The sequence below is a fragment of the Culex pipiens genome, chromosome 3, assembly GCF_016801865.2.
Source record: "Culex pipiens pallens isolate TS chromosome 3, TS_CPP_V2, whole genome shotgun sequence".
Lineage (NCBI taxonomy): Eukaryota > Metazoa > Arthropoda > Insecta > Diptera > Culicidae > Culex > Culex pipiens.
In genome coordinates this window covers 33,068,475-33,089,927 of record NC_068939.1, presented here as the reverse complement: position 1 = coordinate 33,089,927, position 21,453 = coordinate 33,068,475, and the positions used below count along the sequence as shown (strand labels likewise).

Genomic DNA, 21,453 nt, shown 5'->3' with positions numbered 1-21,453 from the left:
TTTGGGTTGCGGCTCAGAACGTGTTAGAGAACGCGACGACGACGACCTGCTGCGGTAACTCATCGTGTGACCCAGATGGATGCATAAATTACCCTTGTCAGAAAGGGTAAAAGCACGTGTCATACCTTAGGGTGGAGGGACCTCTTCTTGAAGAGATGGATTTCGATGGATTCTTTTTTAACCTTCACAAAACAGTGATACCCACCCTAGCATGATTCTTTACCCAGCTAAAAAGTCACACTTGCGGCGGTTATGATTACACCTGCATGCACTCTGTAACGAAAGTTCTAAGGAGAAGCCATTTCTCAGAAGAACTTTCCCCGCGCGGTGGCCTCGTTGTCGTTCCTGTGGTGGGGAAGGTCGTCACGTCTCAAGGCATGTGTGTGTGTGTGCGCCCGCCATGAGAGGGTAAATGTTATTCCAAGAGTCCGACGTCGTCTTTGCGGAGAGCAGGAACTAATTACATACTCGAGTCGCAGGTGAAAATAACTTTAATGGGAAAATGCTGACGCGACCTCACGGCCGACAGGGTTTGCCGGTTTTGGGGGTGGTGTCACGTGGTTTCGTAGACATGGAATGGTAAGATTTTGGGGATATTGATTATGAGGTCATGGGGATTATGATGGAAAATTAGATTATCCGAAAAAATTAAATTAATGCTTGAAATTAACTTGACGCTTTGCGGTAGACACTAAATCGATCAGAAAATTCTTTTCTGAGATACTGAATTTCCTATATTTAAAAACCTATATTTTTTTATGGACAGCTGTCAAAATTTTATCGAGAACTATATGGACGAACCAATGATGCAACATAGCTTCTTTGGTTTAGTTTGGAAAAAAATGTATAATGAATTCCCAAAATCGTAAACAGGTGTTTATGAAATTGGAAACAGCGAACAAAGAGTTCAAATTTAATGGTATGTTTTTCAAAAGCGTACGAAGGAATTTGAACTCATTCTTCGTGGTTCCTATTTTCATGAACGCTTGTTAACGATTAATATCGATTTTAGTTAAGGGTGCACAGCGGCCAAGGAAGTTGTAGCCTTCTTATTCCAAAATCGTCAAACTTACGGACCTAATCCTGCAACTACCTGATTGTAAAAATAAACAAATATTTTTGAAAATAATTTTGTAGACAGTACTTTAGGGGATGAATAAAAAATGATATCGATAGTTCCCGTAGTTTTGCAAATAGACCAGTTCTCTACGAAATTATTTTTTGTATTTTTTAATCCGGCTGAAAGTTTTTTGGTGCCTTCGGTATGCCCAAAGAAGCCATTTTGCATCATTAGTTTGTCCATATAATTTTCCATACAAATTTGGTGGCTGTCCATACAAAAATGATGTATGAAAATTCAAAAATCTGTATCTTTTGAAGGAATTTTTTGATCGATTTGGTGTCTTCGGAAAAGTTGTAGGTATGGATATGGACTACACTGAAAAAAAAATGATACACGGTAAAAAAAATTGGTGATTTTTAAATTAACTTTTTGTCACTAAAACTTGATTTGCAAAAAACACTATTTTTATTTTTTTAATTTTTTTATATGGTTTAGGGGACATAAAATGCAAACTTTTCAGAAATGTCCAGGTTGTGCAAAAAATCTTTGACCGAGTTATGAATTTTCGAATCAACACTATTTTTTTCAAAAAATCGAAATATTGGTCGCAAAAATTTTTCAATCAAAAAGTACATTAGTAAAATTTTGATTAATTGCACCGTTTTAAAGTTATAGCTATTTTTAGGTAACTTTTTTTTAAATAGTCTCAGTTTTTAATTTTTTCAAATTAGTACCCATGCTTGCCCACTTTAAAAAAAAATTGAAAGGCTGAAAAAATTCTCTTTATTTTGCTTTTTTGAACTTTGCTGAAACGACCTTTAAATGCTGAGATATTGCCATGTAAAGGGGAAAAAACAGGAAAATTGATGTCTTAAGTCTTAAGTCTTACCCAATCAACCCACCATTTTCTTGGTTCGATTTTCTTGGTCCGGCCGTAATATTGAATGTTTGGACCTTTTGAAATGTTAGTCTTGATTTAATTTTTTTGAAAATATTTTTTTCGAAAAAATCCGAAAATTTCACGAATGTTTCATATTTTAACATTGAAAATCGGACCATTAGTTGCTGAGACATCGACATTAGAAAATGGAGGGTTGTTTGGGTGAGAAAAAAATTTTCCCGTTCAACAAAGTTCAGAAGTGCAAAATACAGAGAATTTTCTTAGCTTTTCAAAAATATTTGTTTCATAGGTGGGCAAAAATGGGCACTAATTTAAAAAAATTAATAATTGAGACAATTTTTCAAAAAAAAGTTACATAAAAATAGCTATAACTTGAAAACGCTGCAATATATCAAAATTTTACTTAAGTACGGAAATTGAAAAAATTTTGCGACCAGTTTTTAGATTTTTTGAAAAATCAGTATCGATTCAAAAATTTATAACTCGGTCGAAGATTTTTTGCCCATATTGGATATTTCTGAAAAGTTGTCATTTTATGTCCCCTAAAACATCAGAAAATGAAAAAATAAAAAAAGCATTTTTTTTGCAAATCAAGTTTTAGTGACAAAAAGTGAAATAAAAATCACCAAAATAATTTTTACCGTGTATTATTCCTTATCCATACTTAAAACTTTGCCGAAGACACCAAGTCGATCAAAAAATTCCTTCAAAAGATACAGATTTTTGAATTTTCATGCATCATTTTTGTATGGTATGGACAGCTGTCATTTTTTCATGGAAAATTTTATGGACAAACTAATGATGCAAAATGGCTTCTTTGGGCATACCGAAGGCACCAAAAAAGTTTAAGCCGGATCAAAAATACAAAAAAAAAATTGAATGACCGAAATCTCAGAGAATTGCTCAAAACTAAAATGTCTGAATCAAAAATCTAGTTGAAAAGCTCTGCTTGATGTTTACCGTTAATTTTGAAATATTAATAAAATTTAAAAAATTGAAAATAATTTTCTTCCAAAAAAAAAAATGTTCGATAATCTGGTCGCCCTGCCAACAATTCGAATACTTAGTAAAATAGTTTTGTTCATGGCCGAATTCGTTAATTTGTGATGAAAATTTCTTCTAGAATCGTCATACTGTATTCGGAAGACCTTTCCAATAAATTACTTACATTCTGGCTACTCTGTTATGGATTCACTCCTATTAAGAAGTCTCATCTAACTATTCAAGTTTCAGTGTTGAAAAAAAAATGTCTTTAAGAACCATCTTACTATTTAATCGATTTAATCGTGAAATTTAAAAAACTGGCAACCCTATCTTTAGACACCGTCACTTTAGCCGGATTTTTAAAACATTTTTTTAATGCTCGGAGGGAAGTGATACTCAGACCTTGTATACACATCAATAGATGCATATTTGAAAGCAGCCAATCGGAAATCAACCTGAAAATTTTAGAAGGTTGTTTTTTTTTATCAATTTTGTCATAACAATCAAGTAATAAATATTTTGCAGAAATAATAGTCTCGTTAACAAATTAAATTATATTAATTTTCAATATTTTTTTTCCTGTTTATTCTTCAGTACTAAGCTAGTCTCGCTCAATCCATCCTTAAACAAACGCAATCTACTCTCCTGAAAACAAAAACAAATCGTCCCAAGTACACACCATCGTTACCCAACATCGTTGTCCTAGTTTCAGCTTACTGTCCGCCCCCTCTTTTTTATATTTTGGTCCGATGTTGTTGTGTACCTTGCAGCTTTTCATCGAAATTCCAAGCATCTTATAAATTTTCCGTCTCAACAAAGAGTCCTCCTGGCCCGGTACAATCTACTACTGCATCAGGAGCAGCGGCAGTCGCCTTCTTCGCAGAGAGCTCTACATAAATGGTATCGTTGACTGGATTCCAAAAGCATAGCGGGACCGGCAGTTATATTCTTGTAATATAATTGAAATTTTATGAGCAAACAAAAATATGGGGGAAATTGTCAGTTATTGCACTATTTTTTTTTGTCTAAAATTTTATTTTAATTATTTAAATAAAACTGTGGGCATAACTTTTGCTACTTTATAATTTGTCCTACTTGTTTAAATTTGATGTAAATAAACATATTTAAACATATTTTTCGACATTTTTTCACAGGGTGAAAAAATTACCCTATTCCTTGGTCCTCTAACAGCACTTTTTCGAAAAGCTTGTCCACAACCTAACTTCACTGTTTGACTTTCATGGTGCCGAGCAAGTTAAATATTGCCCGAGTCGAAATCAGCGACCGGATCCGCTGCTCGTCACGAGTTCAATTTTCGCTGGGAATCATTTCCACTCGAACGGGCTTCCACCTTTTCGCCGGAACATAAGTTTTTTGAGAGTAAACACTATTTATGGAATTCAATCGACTGCACTGTACAAATTTTGGCAGAAAATTTTCAGTCGAAATTTTAATTAAAGCAAACTATGTTTTACTTTTATATTGTCACTGTGTGCCCGTGGCGGCGATAACAAAAAGCAGCGTGGCTCACACACACACAAGCACAATAACAATAAAATACTGAGATTCAATAGAGAGCAATGTTGTCGTGTGTCACCGCGGCGCTGCTGTTGTGAGTTTTTCCCTCTCTCTGTTTGTACATTTATATGTTTGTTGGGAGGAAAAGTGGCGCTTTCCGGGGGAGGAGATCAACCCTGCGCCGGAGAAATAAACATCGAGTGCAAATATATGCCTAAGGAGAAAAATAAGCAATTCAGCCAAAATGGCGGCGCTTTTTATTTGACTATTGATGTTTTGATATAAAATATCGGTGTATTTATTGTACCGTTTGGCTACACAGAAAAAAATCAATTCTTGAAACCGTGAAGTCAGTTCACGATTATGAGAACCTCGAAGGAATATATTCACGTTTATGGTGCAAATGCACCATACTCATGAATAAATTCCTTCGTGGATCTCACATTCGTGAACTTAATTCACGATTACAGGAATTGATTTTTTTCTGTGTATATTCTTTCATTGGTACCAGTTTATTGAAATTGGATTTCGACTACTATAAGTGCTGGAATAGTGATAAATGCAAGATTGGTTTTATTTGTATACAGTAAATCCTTTCAAAACTATTGAATTTTTAGAAGTTTGAATAAATTACAGGATGGAGCAACCTTTCTAACAAAGTACAAAATCATTAATTAATTTCATTGATAATCGAAAGGTGGAAATAACTGGAAAAGTTCAAGTTCTGTTGTTGACAGGAGGTAAGAACTTGTTATTGAAATACCCAGATTATAACAAACTTTGTTATGATAACATAACTTGTTATCAAACTATTATTCATGGATCGATTCCATAAGAAACTTGAATAACAGGATTTGGGATAATTGCTGATTCCCCGAGCAGACGGAAATAACATGGGAAGGTCAGATTTTGATATTGTAAGAAGATCGAAATATGTTATTGGGATGATCGGATTAGTTGTTAAAATAACAAAAATCAATAACAAAGATTTGTTCGAAGAATAACTTAAACTGTTATTATGTTGTTATTGCAATAACAAACCAATAACACAGAAGGAATCATGAAGGAATAACAAGATTTGTTATTTTGTGCGGAGAGGTGGAGCAGCATAATAACAAAAAATGTTATTGAACTGGGATGTCTCCATAACAAAAAAAGTTATTGTTTTGATTTATTTGTAATTTGCAAATAAACCTACAGTTGCCATAACTCCTCTATACTAGTCAGGGCTGCAGAGTCGGGTACCTCCAAGCGACTTTGAATCCATACTTTGAAGACAACTCTGACTCTGGATGCAGGATATGACGTCAACGACGACTTCAGCTCTCCAAAAATACCCGACTTCACAGATTCCGACTCCAAGTAAAAGTTGCTGAAAATTAGATGAATCCGATGCAGTCTCCGAGGTCTCACTCTAGCTCGAACTTCAACGTCAGCTCCGACTTCCTGGCTCTGTGAAAATAATAACAGTTTTTGTTATTCACACTTCAAAAATTCTCAATAAATAAATCCATTCCGTTAGGGAATATAACAAAATTAAAAAAAGAACTCTCAAAAGTTAATTTTATCGGATTAATTTTAGCTTGAAACCCCATTTCATGGTGAAATAAATGACCCCGATGAAATGGTTTAATTATTTCATAGTTCTAGCCAATTTTAGTAAAATCCCTTAGGGGGTATATCAAATAATTAAAAAAATCAAATTTCAAAATTTCCACTTTTTAGAATAATTTTAGCTTAAGGACCCCATTTCAGGGCCAAAATAATGACCCTGACGAAATTGGTCAAAATTATCCCATAGTTCTAGCCAATTTTAGCAAAGTCCCTTAGGGGGTATATCAAATAATTAAAAAAATCAAATTTCAAAATTTCCACTTTTTAGAATAATTTTAGCTTAAGGACCCCATTTCAGGGCCAAAATAATGACCTTGACGAAATTGGTTAAAATTATCCCATAGTTCTAACCATTTTAAACAAAGTCCTTTAGAAGGTATATCAAATAATTTAAAAAATCAACTTTCAAAATTTCAACTTTTTAGAATAATTTTTAAGGACCCCATTTCATGGCCAAAATAATGACCTCGACGAAATTGGTCAAAATTATCCCATAGTTCTAGCCAATTTTAGCAAAGTCCCTTAGGGGGTATATCAAATAATTAAAAAAATCAAATTTCAAAATTTCAACTTTTTAGAATAATTTTAGCTTAAGGACCCCATTTCATGGCCAAAATAATGACCCTGACGAAATTGGTCAAAATTATCCCATAGTTCTAACCATTTTAAACAAAGTCCTTTAGGGGGTATATCAAATAATTAAAAAAATCAACTTTCAAAATTTCAACTTTTTAGAATAATTTTGGCTTAAGGACCCCATTTCATGGCCAAAATAATGATCCCGGCGAAATTGGTCAAAATTATCTCATAGTTCTAGCCAGTTTGAACAAAGTCCCTTAGGGGGTATATCAAATAATTAAAAATAATAACTTTCAATATTTCAATTTTTAAGAATAATTTAAGTTTAAGGACCCCATTTTAGGCCAAAAAAATTATCCCGAAGAAATTGGTCAAAATTATCTCATAGTTCTAGACAATTTTAGCAAAATCCCTTAGGGGGTATATCAAATAATAAAAAAAATCAACTTTCAAAATTTCAACTTTTTAGAATAATTTTGGCTTAAGGACCCCATTTCATGGCCAAAATAATGACCCCGACGAAATTAGACAAAATTATCCCAAAGATCTAAACATATTTAACAAAAGAAAAAAAAAAACAGATTGTATTATGGACACTTAGAAACTTTTCCATTTGTGCGATTTATGGTAATTTTATTTCTAAGTCAGTATACCGAATGAATAACAAATTTTGTTATTAGGAGAGTTTTTAAAATGTATAACATTTTCTCTTATTAGCGTGTTATTAAACATTTTCAATATAATATCACTTCAATACCAAATTTTGTTATTTTATCAGAAACTGTTATTATTTTTTCTTCTTGAAGTTGAACTTCAGGATAAAATAATAACACTTTTTATTATTTTAACAGGATTTGTTATTGAAATATTATTAATTTTGTTATTACCGTCTGCCCGGGTCGATATTGAAATGGTATTCTCCATGTTATTCACACCTGCCCAGGAGCAGGGCAAAAAAATGTTCTCAATAACTCAATTTGGTATTCGCGAGATATGATTTTTGCGCTAGTTAGCAACTGATTTTGATGTTGATTTCTTATTATTTGTTTATTATATAATATTAATATTATAACTTGATTCTAATTAAATATTCCTTGGGCATGAGTAAGGACCTCGACGCCGTTAGCAATGTTGGCTTTAAAATAAAATTTCGTGATAATATCACTTCCCCCCAGCCAACATTTTTGCCATGCGAAGCGGGCCTCGACGCTGTGTCTAGGTTTAATTCCTAGCTAGGAGCCATCAGTGTCTTAAGAGGTGGTCCCAAGGCCGAGTAGGAGTTCATGAAGAAAATTAGTCGTCTCCCACCCCTTTTAAATTGAAAAATGAACTCTGAAACCAGCGCTTACTCACAACAGAAACAGAGGCCTCTTCTAGGCATTGTAGGATAGAATAGATTTTGAAATTTATTTAAAAAAATTATTATTACGTAGCATTTTGATATGTCAAAATTTCCATAGAGTCTCGGTCAATCAATAGTGCGATGATATCGGACAAAAATCGTTAATCTGTTGAACTAACGGTTTTCGGATTATGGTTGTATCGACCATTGTTGCGAATCGAGGATCTACTGGAGCCTTGACGATCAAATGGAGCCTAACATTTCAAAAGGGCGCATGGGTTTTGTGAACAGGAGTGTGTCTCCTTCACTCAAATGACAGTTTACATAAGGTATAATAGAGATGCACTCTTGTTTGCAAAGCACTATGCCCTAATGAAATGAAAGGCATGAAATAGTCGTCTTAATTACTAGTGTTCAACTTATGAACTATTCATTTATGTTTATTGGTTTTTGGAAGCGGCAAGACTGGTTTAAAAACAAGATCCTTTACCTTATTTGGCGTTATAATAAAACATTCGGGGATTTGAGATTAAATTTACTTTCAGACAGTTTAGTTTAGGTTGTTGATTAAAGTTAGATAGTTTTCCGTAGATGAATAATTGGACTTAAATGATTAGTTGATTTGAACGAAGTGTAACATTTCATTGGCAGATCTGTTTCTAGTTGTAATGTACGACAAGACTATTGACGGACGTGACAGGTCGGCAGTTAGTTTTCACCTTTTTTTCTCTAGTATTTTTTATTTCCTTTAAATTTGGAATACATCATAGGTTTCTTTTGTATAGATCTCCGATTAGTTACATTTTCTTATTTAATTAACTAATAATTTAATTTATTCCGGGCCTTCTTACTTTGAATCACAATTTCAGACTTTCTTTATTCAGTGTTAAACTTAGATTACCGTAACTGCTCAAATCATCCAAGTTCTTACTACTCACATCAACACTAATTTTCTTTCACCTCCCCCCTCCCGATCCCCTATATCTTCCGGTGGTGTTCATTTGGTATGCAATACTAGTTCGGCCACTACCCTTTTTTCCACAAGAAATCGGACTTGGACTGACTTGAGGCCGCGTCCCCCACCTTGCTCCGTAAAACGAAAACGAACGAAAACGAAACTTGATTCTAATTAAATATTACATATTTTCAAATGCTAAATAAAATCAGTAAACATTGGCTGACAGCTTACAATTTTTTTGTCGAAGATTTGAAAAAAAAAATTTAGCAAGTACCAGGCAAAATATCGAAGAAAACCAAATAACCATAATGTTTGAAAGTTCTAGCAAATAGCAATAATAAAATATTTCGTTATGCACAACATTTTCGATCAAACTGTTGGATTCTGTTAATTATTGATTTACCAATAATTAAAAGAATATACCAATATCAAAAATTAAAAGGATCAACTTTCTATTGTAAAACAAGTTTTGGTACATAGACCACATTTCATGACCAAAATAATGTCCTTAATAAATATCGACAAAAATTACCCATAGTTCTGTGCCATATTGAGCAAAACAAAAAAATAATATCAAATTTCCGTAGTTAGAGTAAAATTCAACAATAAAAAATAATAACATATTAGATTGTGACTGATGAAGAATTTTGGTTGGTTGAAAATTACCTCTTTTTATGATTAATTTTATTTAAAAATATGTAAAAATGTAAACCTGATGAAAATTCATTAGAAATGGATGAATATTCGCCAATTCCTGATTTAGTATGTATTACTAGCGTGTCCCAAAAAAACACGAAGTCGAGAAATTCAATGTGCTCAGTTCTCAAATGATAGAAAATCATGTTAGAAACAACTCTCTCATACATGAAAACTTTCGGAAAAATCGTTTACCACGTTCCCTGGGCATGTTTTTGAAAAAAGTCAGTTTTTTCGACAATTTCAAAAATCTGCTTAGAAAAAATGGAAAATTTTGAAATTTCAAGTTAATGTATCGATTTGGCCTTTGAAACCCTTGTTTTCACTATCCCGGTAGCTTTTATGTCGAAAAATACGAGTTTTTGCTTCACTTTTTTTCAATCTTTTCCCTTGGTATTGAACACAAAAATTACCTCATATGTGAGAATACATGCATCTTGTAGGAAATTTTCCGCCAAAGATTTTCGTCTAAGCAACTTTGAAGTTTCATCAACTCTGAGCTGAGATATATAAGAATATTGAATAATAGAAAATGTTGAATTTAATCATCATTGGCATACAATATTAAGGAAAATTGAAGCCTAATTTGAAGTGCAGCTATATCGCATCTGTTTTTAAACATAATTGGCTCATCCTCTAATACTAAGGCCACCTGGTGTTGTTTTCTCATGGCACACTACGTGCTTAATCAATGAATTATTTTTAGTAGATAACTCATATTTCGAGCATTTTGCATTTAAACCAATCGATGCACGTTTTCTGTGTTTCCATGGGAAAAATATTTATGAAAAGCTGAGAAAATTCTCTATATTTTGCTTTTTCGGACTTTGTTGATACGATCCTTAGTTGATGAGATATTGCCATGCAAAGGTTAAAAAACAGGAAAATTGATGTTTTCTAAGTCTCACCCAAACAGCCCACCATTTTCTAATGTCGATATCTCAGCAACTATAGGTCCAATTTACAATGTTAAAACATGAAACATTCGTAAAATTTTCCGATCTTTTCGAAAAAAATATTTTCAAAAATTTAAAATTAAGACTAACATTTCAATCGGGCCAAACATTCAATATTACGCCCATTTGAAATGTTAGTCTTGATTTAAATTTTTTAAAAATATTTTTTTCGAAAAGACCGGAAAATTTCACATCAATTTTCCTGTTTTTTAACCTTTGCATGGCAATATCTCAGCAACTAAGGGTCGTATCAACAAAGTCCGAAAAAGCAAAATATAGAGAATTTTCTCAGCTTTTCAAAAATATTTTTTTCAATGGTGGGCAAACATGGGCACTATTTTTAAAAAATGAAAAACTGCGACTATTTTCAAAAAAGTTACCTAAAAATGGTTATAACTTGGAAACGGTGCACTTTATCAAAAATTTACTAAAGTACTTTTTGGTTGCAATTTCGATTTTACATCGAAAAATGAAGTTGAAAAATTTTTGCGACCAATATTTCGATTTTTTGAAAAAATCTTTATTGATTCAAAAAGTCATAACTCGGTCGAAGATTTTTTGCCCATTCTGTAAATTTCTGAAAAGTTGGCATTTGATGTCCTCTAAAACATATCAAAAAATAAAAAAAAAATAAAAATAGTGTTTTTTTGCAAATCAAGTTTTAGTGACAAAAAGTTAAATTAAAAATCACCAATTTTTTTTACCGTGTATCATTTTTTTTCAGTGTAGTCCATATCCATACCTACAACTTTGCCGAAGACACCAAATCGATCAAAAAATTCCTTCAAAAGATACAGATTTTTGAATTTTCACATATCATTTTTGCCTTTCTTACTAAAGAAAGGTATAGGTTTTACTTTAAGGCTGGACGTCATTTCCAGCTTGGTAAATATGTCGATTCAGCATGAATTTTAATCCGAAAAATCGCTAAAAAATCACACTGCATCGATTTTCGACGCTCTATCGATTCACCTTGACAGAACTCGTCTATCTCGAACCCTCGAATTTTGAGAAAATAAATTCCGTGGAGGTCGAGTGATGTTCGTATGTGGTAAAATTTTGCAAAATTTTGTGTCGCGTTCTCAGCTCCCATAAATCCGATTTCGGTTCTTCTAAATGCAGATGAAAGCTAGTGTGCTGAACCTGGGCGAGTTGCCGCGCAAATTTCGAATTATCCATCTGTTTTCGGATGCGGCCAGACTTTTCAACAAAAAACACAGTTTTCAAATGAAAATATGGTCCAACTTTTTCATTTTCATATCTTTTATTTATCTCAAATATTGCATTTTTCGAGCTCTACAACCTCCCAAATTTTCATCCAGATTCATAATATGGTTCTGGAGTTAGAGCCGTTTGATTAACCTACCATAAGAAAAAAAAAATCCCTAAAAAAAGGTAAAAGCCCACCTGGTGACATTCGCCAACATTTTTCATTTCTGATTTTATCCAAAATTTCTTCCTACATTCATAGTACAGACCATGAGTGAGCATCTGAAACAAATTCGACATCGATCGGCAATTCCGATCAATTTTTAGAACGATTTACTTTTTGCCTTTCTTACTAAAGAAAGGTATAGGTTTTACTTTAAGGCTGGACGTCATTTCCAGCTTCGTAAATATGTCGATTCAGCATGAATTTTAATCCGAAAAATCGCTAAAAAATCACACTGCATCGATTTTCGACGCTTCGTCGCCAAGTCGACAAGTTGTCAAGTTGAGCTTCGAATACTGGCGCAAGAATGCTGGCGCATTTATGTTTTGGCTCGACTTATTCTCGTTTGTAGTAGCTTGTCTACCGATGTTTCCTTTAACTTGTAAGATATCGTAGCTTTTCGGTTTCTTTTGCTCTGTCCGTTTTTGCATAACTGTCCAATGTTTATGCAAAAACTTTTTTGACATAGGACATTCATCCGGGTACAAACAATTTGTTTCCCGTGTGCTCCTAAAATCGCCTTTAAGTAGGCTTCATTTGTCGTGTCGTTTTATTTAACAGAGTTCATTGGATTCCAATAGGAGCTTTCGAAGCTTCTAAGCTTTATATCGTTTTCAAAGTTTTCAATGCTCGCGACGCCAATGGCTATCTACCTAAGGTATTGCGATTGAGTGTGTAGTGGTGCGGTTGTAAAAATAGCTATCTCTGACTCTCTCACTTTCGTAGACGCTGAATGGCAAGCTTCCCACTGTGCGGTTAACTCGGTTTTGCTTTGCGCCTGCTTTGTTCGGTTTTTGGGCTCGTACCAAAACTAGAAAACCAAAACCGCGGTGTGTGTCGTCACTTGCGCATTGGAAGCTAGCTATGCTAGCGTTTGTCATAAACGCTTGTTTGATTAAGAATTTGTACGATTAAAAATATTCTATTGGTGAAAATTGCGTTTTCAATTTCTTTTAGAAAACACATCATTAATAATACCTTGCTTACATCATAAGATTTTTTGTATCAAATCGATGTTGTGAATTGAAAGAAGTTATATTCTTTAGTAAGAAAGGCTCTATCTCACCCCTGGTGGGATTTAATCGGGTTTTGTATGGACAGCTGCCAAATTTGTATGGAAAATTATATGGACAAACTAATGATGCAAAATGGCTTCTTTGGGCATAACGAAGGCACCAAACAAGTTTCAGCCGGATTAAAAAATACAAAAAAAAATCGAATGACCGAAATCTCAGAGAATTGCTCTTCACTGCCCATAATTGAAAATTCGAATATTATGCCAAATCAAGTATTCCGAGAAAAACGCGTTTTAGTGTTTGTCACAAAATCTCTGTCAAGGCAATTTCCCATAAGAGTGGTATATTAGCCGTTTGGTTTTTCGCATCGGCAGCCAAGTCTAAACACTATTTCAGTGAAATTCAAGTTCCAGAAGATGCGTTGGAACATCCTCTACCACCTGGTGCTAATATCTCGTTTTTGTCAAAAGTGGATATTAGCCGTTTTTTCAATGGTGGGCAGTTCAGTACTTTACTTTCTGCTTCCGTTTGATTTTTTTTGATTATAATTTTTATAAAGCAACTGAAAAATTTAATTAAAAAAATGCTAAATCGATAACTTTCAATGCAATTATTTTACATCAAAAATGCATGTTCCTTCTTTTTAACGATTCAACAAAAACGATATCCAAAAACCAGCAACCTTCGCTCACCTTTCCAATATTGCAGCACGAACATAAAACGAACAATTTTCACACGTACGGCGTAAATTGCTTGTTTCCACGTACCACCGGAAGGACCTGGCCCATGCATGCGTGTGCTGACACCCTCCGGGGGTCCTTCGTAACCTTCGCAAAACCGCATCACAAATTGATTTTCTTTCCCCGCGGTAGCAAAAACTCCCTTCCAAGACTCCACGCAGAAATTTCCGTGAACTTCAGTGAAAAGCTCGAACAGCACTCCTTCCGCAGGATATTGAAAGGACGTTGAAAGCTCGGTGTGTTTGAGCAGGAGACGAGGCAAGGCTCGGTGTTACTGGGTTGAGCTGGGTCAAAGTTTTCCACACTGAGCTAAATTTAAATTGCGAGCGGCGGGGTTCTGGAGGCGATGAAGCGAAAAAAGGGACCGTCTTTCAGCGAGCGCGCGTCTTAAAGCTATCCTTTTTAATTAATTGTGTACCATTTAGTCGCGTTGATCACTACCCTAATCGTGGTGTTAAATCAACACAGTTCGAGTGAAAAACCAACGATTGCTGACGAACCCCGCCAAAGCCTGCGGGCACGGAGGTGTCACTTCCGCGCTGAACATCTAAATCAGTGGAAAATCCCTTTTCGATAGGGGCAGGGGGAAAATTTGTCTGTTGAGGTTCAAACTGGCAAAAACAAACATTCGTTTTCCTGTCGCGCCGGAAATTCGCCGGAGAGGATTTCCGATTTGGCACAAATTTAAATGTCTTTGAAGCGGAAACCACCACCGTGGTTCGATTTGAAATCGCGGAGGAAGAAGCTTCTGTACGGGAATAAATTTTCCGACGCGGCGCGGATAATAGAATGTACGCCCCCGTGACGCTCGATTTGGGGCGGATTTGGCCGACGCATCGATTTTTTTTTGTCTCGCAAAAAGAGCAAAACTGTGGGAAATGGCAATGCTGTTCAAGTGTTTTGCATTTTTTGTTAAATCCTAAAATAAATATTTCCGGAAATTTTCGTCAAATTTTCCAGTGTCAAAATTTCCTTCTCTGCTGGCCTTAACTTGGTTGGATGCCACTCTTCAAAGAGCAAAGATTCCGCCGGTGCTGATTCGACGGGAATTTCCACGCGAGAACAGCAGCTTGTTTCTGTTCGAGGGCGTTGACAGGTGACAAAGCTCGGAAAAAGGCGCCGCTTAAGGCACTCCCACCCTTCGGTGAGGATGGGTAATTTATTAGAATTGTGGTGGCAGCTTTTCCCCACCACGTGCTAACTGGCTTAGTTAGCGATAGAGGGAGAGTTGACAGAGCAGTTTATCTGGTGTCATTCATCATCCTTTGAAAGTGTTGTGCTGAATGTCCCTTGGGGATTGCCGGGAGCGATTTCTTGAACTTGAAGTTCGTTTTGATTTCATGCTCCAAATATTTTTTTTAAAAACGTTTTTGATTGTATTTGGTGTACCCTATTTCCTCAACACGATCAATCTTATCTTATCACTTACGAACGTTTTCAATTGAACTATTTATTGGTGCTACTAAATCAAGGTTATCAGCACATTATGACACGTTTTTTCCATTATCATTAAAGGATAGAAACGTGTTGCAATAATTACTAACAATGAGTAATTTATTGGTTCTCATTTCGGTTTTTTGGTGCCTTTGGTATGCCCAAAGAAGCCATTTTGCATCATTAGTTTGTCCATATAATTTTCCATACAAATTTGGCAGCTGGCCATACAAAAATGATGTATGAAAATTCAAAAATCTGTATCTTTTGAAGGAATATTATGATCGATTTGGTGTCTTCGGCAAAGTTGTAGGTATGGATATGGACTACACTGAAAAAAATGATACTGGGTAAAAAAAATTGGGTGATTTTTTATTTAACTTTTTGTCACTAAAACTTGATTTGCAAAAAAACACTATTTTAATTTTTTTTATTTTTTCCAGGTTGTGCAAAAAATCTTTGAGCGGGTTATGAATTTTTGAATCAATACTGATTTTTTCAAAAAATCGAAATATTGGTCGCAAAAATTTGTCAACTTCATTTTTCGATGTAAAATCAAATTCGCAATCAAAAAGTACTTAAGTGAAATTTTGATAAAGTGCACCGTTTTCAACTTAAATTCATTTTTAGGTGACTTTTTTGAAAATAGTCGCAGTTTTTCATTTTTTTAAATTAGTGCATGGCCACTTTTGAAAAAAAATATTTTTGAAAAGCTGAGAAAATTCTCTATATTTTGCACTTTTTAACTTTGTTGAAACGACCCTTAGTTGCTGAGATATTGCCATGCAATGGTTTAAAAACAGGAAAATTGATGTATTCTAAGTCCCACCCAAACAACACACCATTTCACTAATGGTCCGATTGGCAATATCTCAGCAACTAAGGGTCGTATCAACAAAGTTCAAAAATGCAAAATATAGAGAATTTTCTCAGCTTTTCAAAAATATTTTTTTCAAAAGTGGGCTAACATGTGCACTAATTAAAAAAAAAATGAAAAACTGCGACTATTTTTAAAAAAGTCACCTAATAATGGAATTAACTTGAAAACGCTACACTTAATCAAAATTTCACTCAAGTACTTTTTGATTCCAAATTTGATTTTACATCGAAAAATGAAGTTGAAAAAATTTTGCGACCAATTTTTCGATTTAAAAAAAAACAGTATTGATTCAAAAATTCATAACTCGCTCAAAGATTTTTTGCACAACCTGGAAAAAATAAAAAAAAATAAAAATAGTGTTTTTTTTTTGCAAATCAAGTTTTAGTGACAAAAAGTTAAATAAAAAATCACCCAATTTCAGCAATAAACGCAGAAAAAAACGCAATCGATTTCGGTAGAATCCCAAGAAAACTCACTTTGCGCAAATTAAATCAGTTCATCCGAACGACTTTTCCATCACATCAACCGAAAATTTCGAGGTCGAAAAGTTCGATCCATTTTTCTTCCCCCCCTCGGGGCCAAATCATAGGGGTGTTCAAATGGAAAACTGTTGAACCTGGGGAAGCAACTTCAATTTTTGTAGGTCTACGCCCAGGTTAGGTCAGTAAATATGATTTTCACCTTTCGGGGACTCGACCTTTTTGTGGGGAATTTTATTGTTGTCCTTTTTTCCCCCCTTCTCGGTAAAGGCTCTTGTTAGAATGGAAAATATTTGCTCTTCCACTTCTTCGGTGTATAGCGTACATGCAAGGGAAGATGAAAAAGCTTCAACCATTTCTGTGCTGCCAGTTTGTCGACGCAGTGATGCCGGTGGAATTTATATGATAATGTTATCGATTTGGAATTGATTCCAGCCTGCGAGATAACTTTGGCATTGGAATTGTAGCGTTCAAAGTTTTGATTTCTTTTTACATTCCGGTGAAAAAAGGGTTTTTTTCTCGAACTTTTCCAAATGAATGATTCCACTTTGGCCCAAAATCGATTTGTTTCTTTGTTTCGCTGGTGGGCCATAAAACTCGGATTTGGCCGGAAAGATCCAAATCAGCTGAATGAACAAGAGTGATGACCGTCATGACGGTGAAATGGAGTACTGCCACCAGGCTTCGATTGCATGGGGGGATCAGGGTGTAAGTTACGAGTATTCATTAAATCCTCCTATCGGATCGTAAACTACCCATATCGTTTCACACGTCGGGAATGTCAGAGTGGTTACACTTTCTTCGATTTGTTCTTCTCTTTTTGTTCCATGTGATCGATGGAAGATGTGCACTAGGCTTGTTCAAATTTGAGATCTTGGCAAGAGGCACGAACTTTTAAATTTTAATTTGGTTTATCTTGTAAAATGTCTCTTTTTAAGCACATTTGCTGTTTTCGACATTTGATTTTAACATCGGCTTCAAAGACTATCCACTTATCTCTGAAGTGTAGGTCAAATTCTTAAGATGAATTTTGTATGAATGACATTGAGCTTCCTGAAGCCTTTTTACATTCTTTTAAAGTTAGGCATTTGAATTTCGGGAAACGGAAAATTATTTTTTAAATCCCGGGAATTCCTGGAATCCAGTGAATTTTTTTTAAACAGTCTTTGCAAGCGAAACATTTGTAAAGGGCCAAACATTCAATATTACACCCTTTTAAAATGATAGTCTTGGTTTAAAATTTTTGAAAATATTGTTTTCGAAAAGATCGGAAAATTTCACGAATGTTTTATATTTTGACATTGAAAATCGGACCATTAGTTGCTGAGATATCGACATTAAAAAATGGTGGGCTGTTTGGGTGAGACTTAGAAAACATCAATTTTCCTGTTTTTAAACCTTTGCATGGCAATATCTCAGCAACTAAGGGTCGTATCAACAAAGTTCAAAAATGCAAAATATAGAGAATTTTCTCAGCTTTCAAAAATATTTTTTTCAAAGGTGGGCAAACATGTGCGCTAATTTAAAAAATTGAAAAACTGCGACTATTTTCAAAAAAGTCACCTAAAAATGGATTTAACTTGAAAACGGTGCTTTTTATCAAAATTTCGCTAAGGTACTTTTTGATTGCAAATTTGATTTTACATCGAAAAATGAAGTTGAAAAACTTTTGCGACCAATTTTTCGATTTTTCGAAAAAATAAGTATTGGTTCAAAAATTCATAACTCGCTCAAAGATTTTTTGCACAACCTGGACATTTTTGAAAAGTTGGCATTTGATGTCCTCTAAAACATATCAAAAAATAAAAATAGTGTTTTTTTGCAAATCAAGTTTTAGTGACAAAAGGTTAAAAAAGGAATCACCAAAAAAAAAATTTACCGTGTATCATTTTTTTTCAGTGTACTCCATATCCATACCTACAACTTTGCCCAAGACATCAAATCGATCAAAAAATTCCTTCAAAAGATACAGATTTTTTAATTTTCATGCATCATTTTTGTATGGCCAGCTGCCAAATTTGTATGGAAAATTATATGAACAAACTAATGATGTAAAATGACTTCTTTTGGCATACCAAAGGCACCAAAAAAGTTTCAGTCGGATTAAAAAATACAAAAATTAAAACTTAAGAAATAAGATCGATTACGTAGAGAATTGCTCAGCTGTCTTAATTAGTTGCATTTACATCCAGATTTGCCACAGATGCCGGTGTTTGATGAAGAATAATTAAATTGGACATTTTTTTTCAATTTAAAATTATGAATATAATACTCAGATTTGTTTTTTTTTTTTTCAAAAATATCATTAAATATAAAATATTCAAAGCGCATTTTGCGGATCCGTCGAATAAAATTTTAACAATTTTCCCTTATAAGCAAAAAAAATGCTGATATATGCTGAACAAAAATGTAAAATCGTTATCGCTTGCTATGTTTTTTATTGAATTTTCAAACTATTCTTTTTTTATTTTGGTTATTCCCAGGAAAATACAAAAATTCTCTGGATTCTTGAATTCCCGGGTTTGGAAAAATCCCGGAAATTTCAGGGATGAACGCACTGCTGTCAGCTGATTTTTTGGTGTCGAAAAGTTGATTTTTATACACAAATATTAAATATATGAACAATATTAAATTGGTGGATATTAATTTACAAGATTCTATGCGAGATATGATTAACAAAAATAGATACAGTAGTCAAAGTTAAAGCTTCTTTGAAAGTTAAGCTCCCAATACATTTTGCTGGAGACGCAAGGTGCATTAAAGGTCCTTTGAATCAGCAAATGAAGTATTGATTTAACATTTTTGTGTATTCGACCACTTCTTATAAACTTCTCAGTTGTTTCCAAAACTAATAACTTTTCATACGCCGCAAAATTAATTCGGTTATGGAAATGTAATTTAAAAAAATGTTTTTGTTTTGCACAAATTGCCGAAATATATATATATTTTTTTACCATTCTAACTCGGCTTAAGGCCCTAACCGCCTATCAAAAGAACCAGTTTATTTTTTTTACCCAAGGAAATCTCATGCTAAATTTTATTCAAAGTACTTGTAATTCATAACTGTTCAGATGTTCTTTTTTTTTAAATTACAGATTTTTCATTTTTGAGCAACTCTCTAACAAGCTTCTGACGCTGATTTTTTTGTATATTAGATTTGGATGAATGTATTAAAATATTGAAAAATACAGGCTTCTTTCCGATCTATCGATGAAAAATATTTTTAAATTTTTCAGTCCAACCCTAAAATTCTATTTTAAAATTGTTCATTTTGCTAAATTATGTTTTTACGGAAAAGTTTTTTAATCCATTGATTTTATTAATTTGTGAATTTTGTTCACAGTGTACAATTTTTTCTGAGATGTTCCTAGCAATACCTACAACTTTGCCGAGACACTAAATCATGCAGAAAATACGATCTCAAGATACAGATTTTTGAGACTTGCATGGCCGAACAAATGACGCAAAATGTGATCATTGGTTATTGGAAAAGAACACACAAATTTAAATTCATGAGCATGAGCATGAGCATGGTTGACTGCCAATGAGCTGCTACTCCGTTATTGACGGATCAGCTGAAGTTACACAATGAACCAACAGATGAGTAGTGGGAGCTAATCATCCTCACTGTATAACCCCTGAAGATCTCTGCTTTAAGTCAATACCGGCGCCCCCCCAAGGAGATGCAGTTCAACAAAGGTAGGAATGTTAGTCCGATAGTTGAAGTTGCAGACTCATCAGACACAGAGTTTGTCGCTCTATACCTGTTGACACCGCATGAGACCGTTGAATCCACAGCATCTCCTTCAAGCATCACGGGAAGTGGGGGAGTTGTGTTAGTAGGGGAAGGAAAGGGAAGGTCAGGATTCATCTTGGTAGATGATATGACCAGAAAGTGATAAGGACTTATCAATCGCGTATTTTTTACTTCTTACCATCGGCGTGCCATCCGAGCAACGATGCTATGGGAAGGGCTTTCAAAACGAAATGAAATTTTAGTCACGTATTATTCGTTATCTTGCAAACTTCTTTGCAACAGACCGCGAATTTGCCCAGTTTGGACCGCGAACAACCGGCTCAACTATAGAAATTCAACATACACACGACGACACGAATCCTTCTTTCAATAAATTCAAGAATCTTCCACTACTTTCTCGCGAGTACTAATTTATTTCTCAAACGCGTATTTCCCGCCTGCGTATCTTCCCACCGGCGTGCTTTTGAGCAAGGATGCTTTGAGAAAGTCTTTCAAATGAAAATGCCTGTTTTACTAACTATTCGACGACGAACCTTCCGAGCGGCGGTGCTATGGAAAGGGATTGAGCTTGAAACATTGTAGAATATAATATCACCACACATTTAATTAAATGTCTCGAAAATTTTCGAAAAGAATACATTATTTCGTGTTTAAGAAAAACAAACGGCGACTACGATTATTAAAGTTAGTACGAACACGACTCGAATTGTATCTAACAACTTAATCGATTCAATAAATTTCTATCGAACGACGAACGAGAACAAATTTCACCGCGAGACTGTTCGTATTTTTTTCAGTTAAGTCCAGTTTTTTTTAACAAACGCGCGCGCGGCTGGGAGAACTCGACGATCGACTGGCCAACTCGAAAGCCCAAATCAACTCAAGAACACACAAATTTAAATTCAAATAAAAAACTAAAAAAAAACTTATTTCTGACAGAATTCCTCTTACCAAAATTCACTTAGTAACGCTTCTTCTTTTAAATTTAGCAACTTCTCATTCACGCTGTTGTCTTTCAACATTCGTTTCAAAATACCTTTCAAATGCTTTCAAGAAGAGAAAACGAATGAATGAAGTGCGTACATTCCCAGTTCATTCATCAGG

The 21,453-nt window shown here is 34.3% G+C and overlaps 1 protein-coding gene across 4 annotated transcripts in view; it reads left to right on the top strand.

Moving 5' to 3' along the window:
• The window catches only part of LOC120430271 (calcium uniporter protein, mitochondrial), a 252,751-nt gene that overhangs the window by 35,799 nt on the left and 195,499 nt on the right, over positions 1-21,453 (top strand). The gene's annotated exons all lie outside the window — the stretch shown is intronic.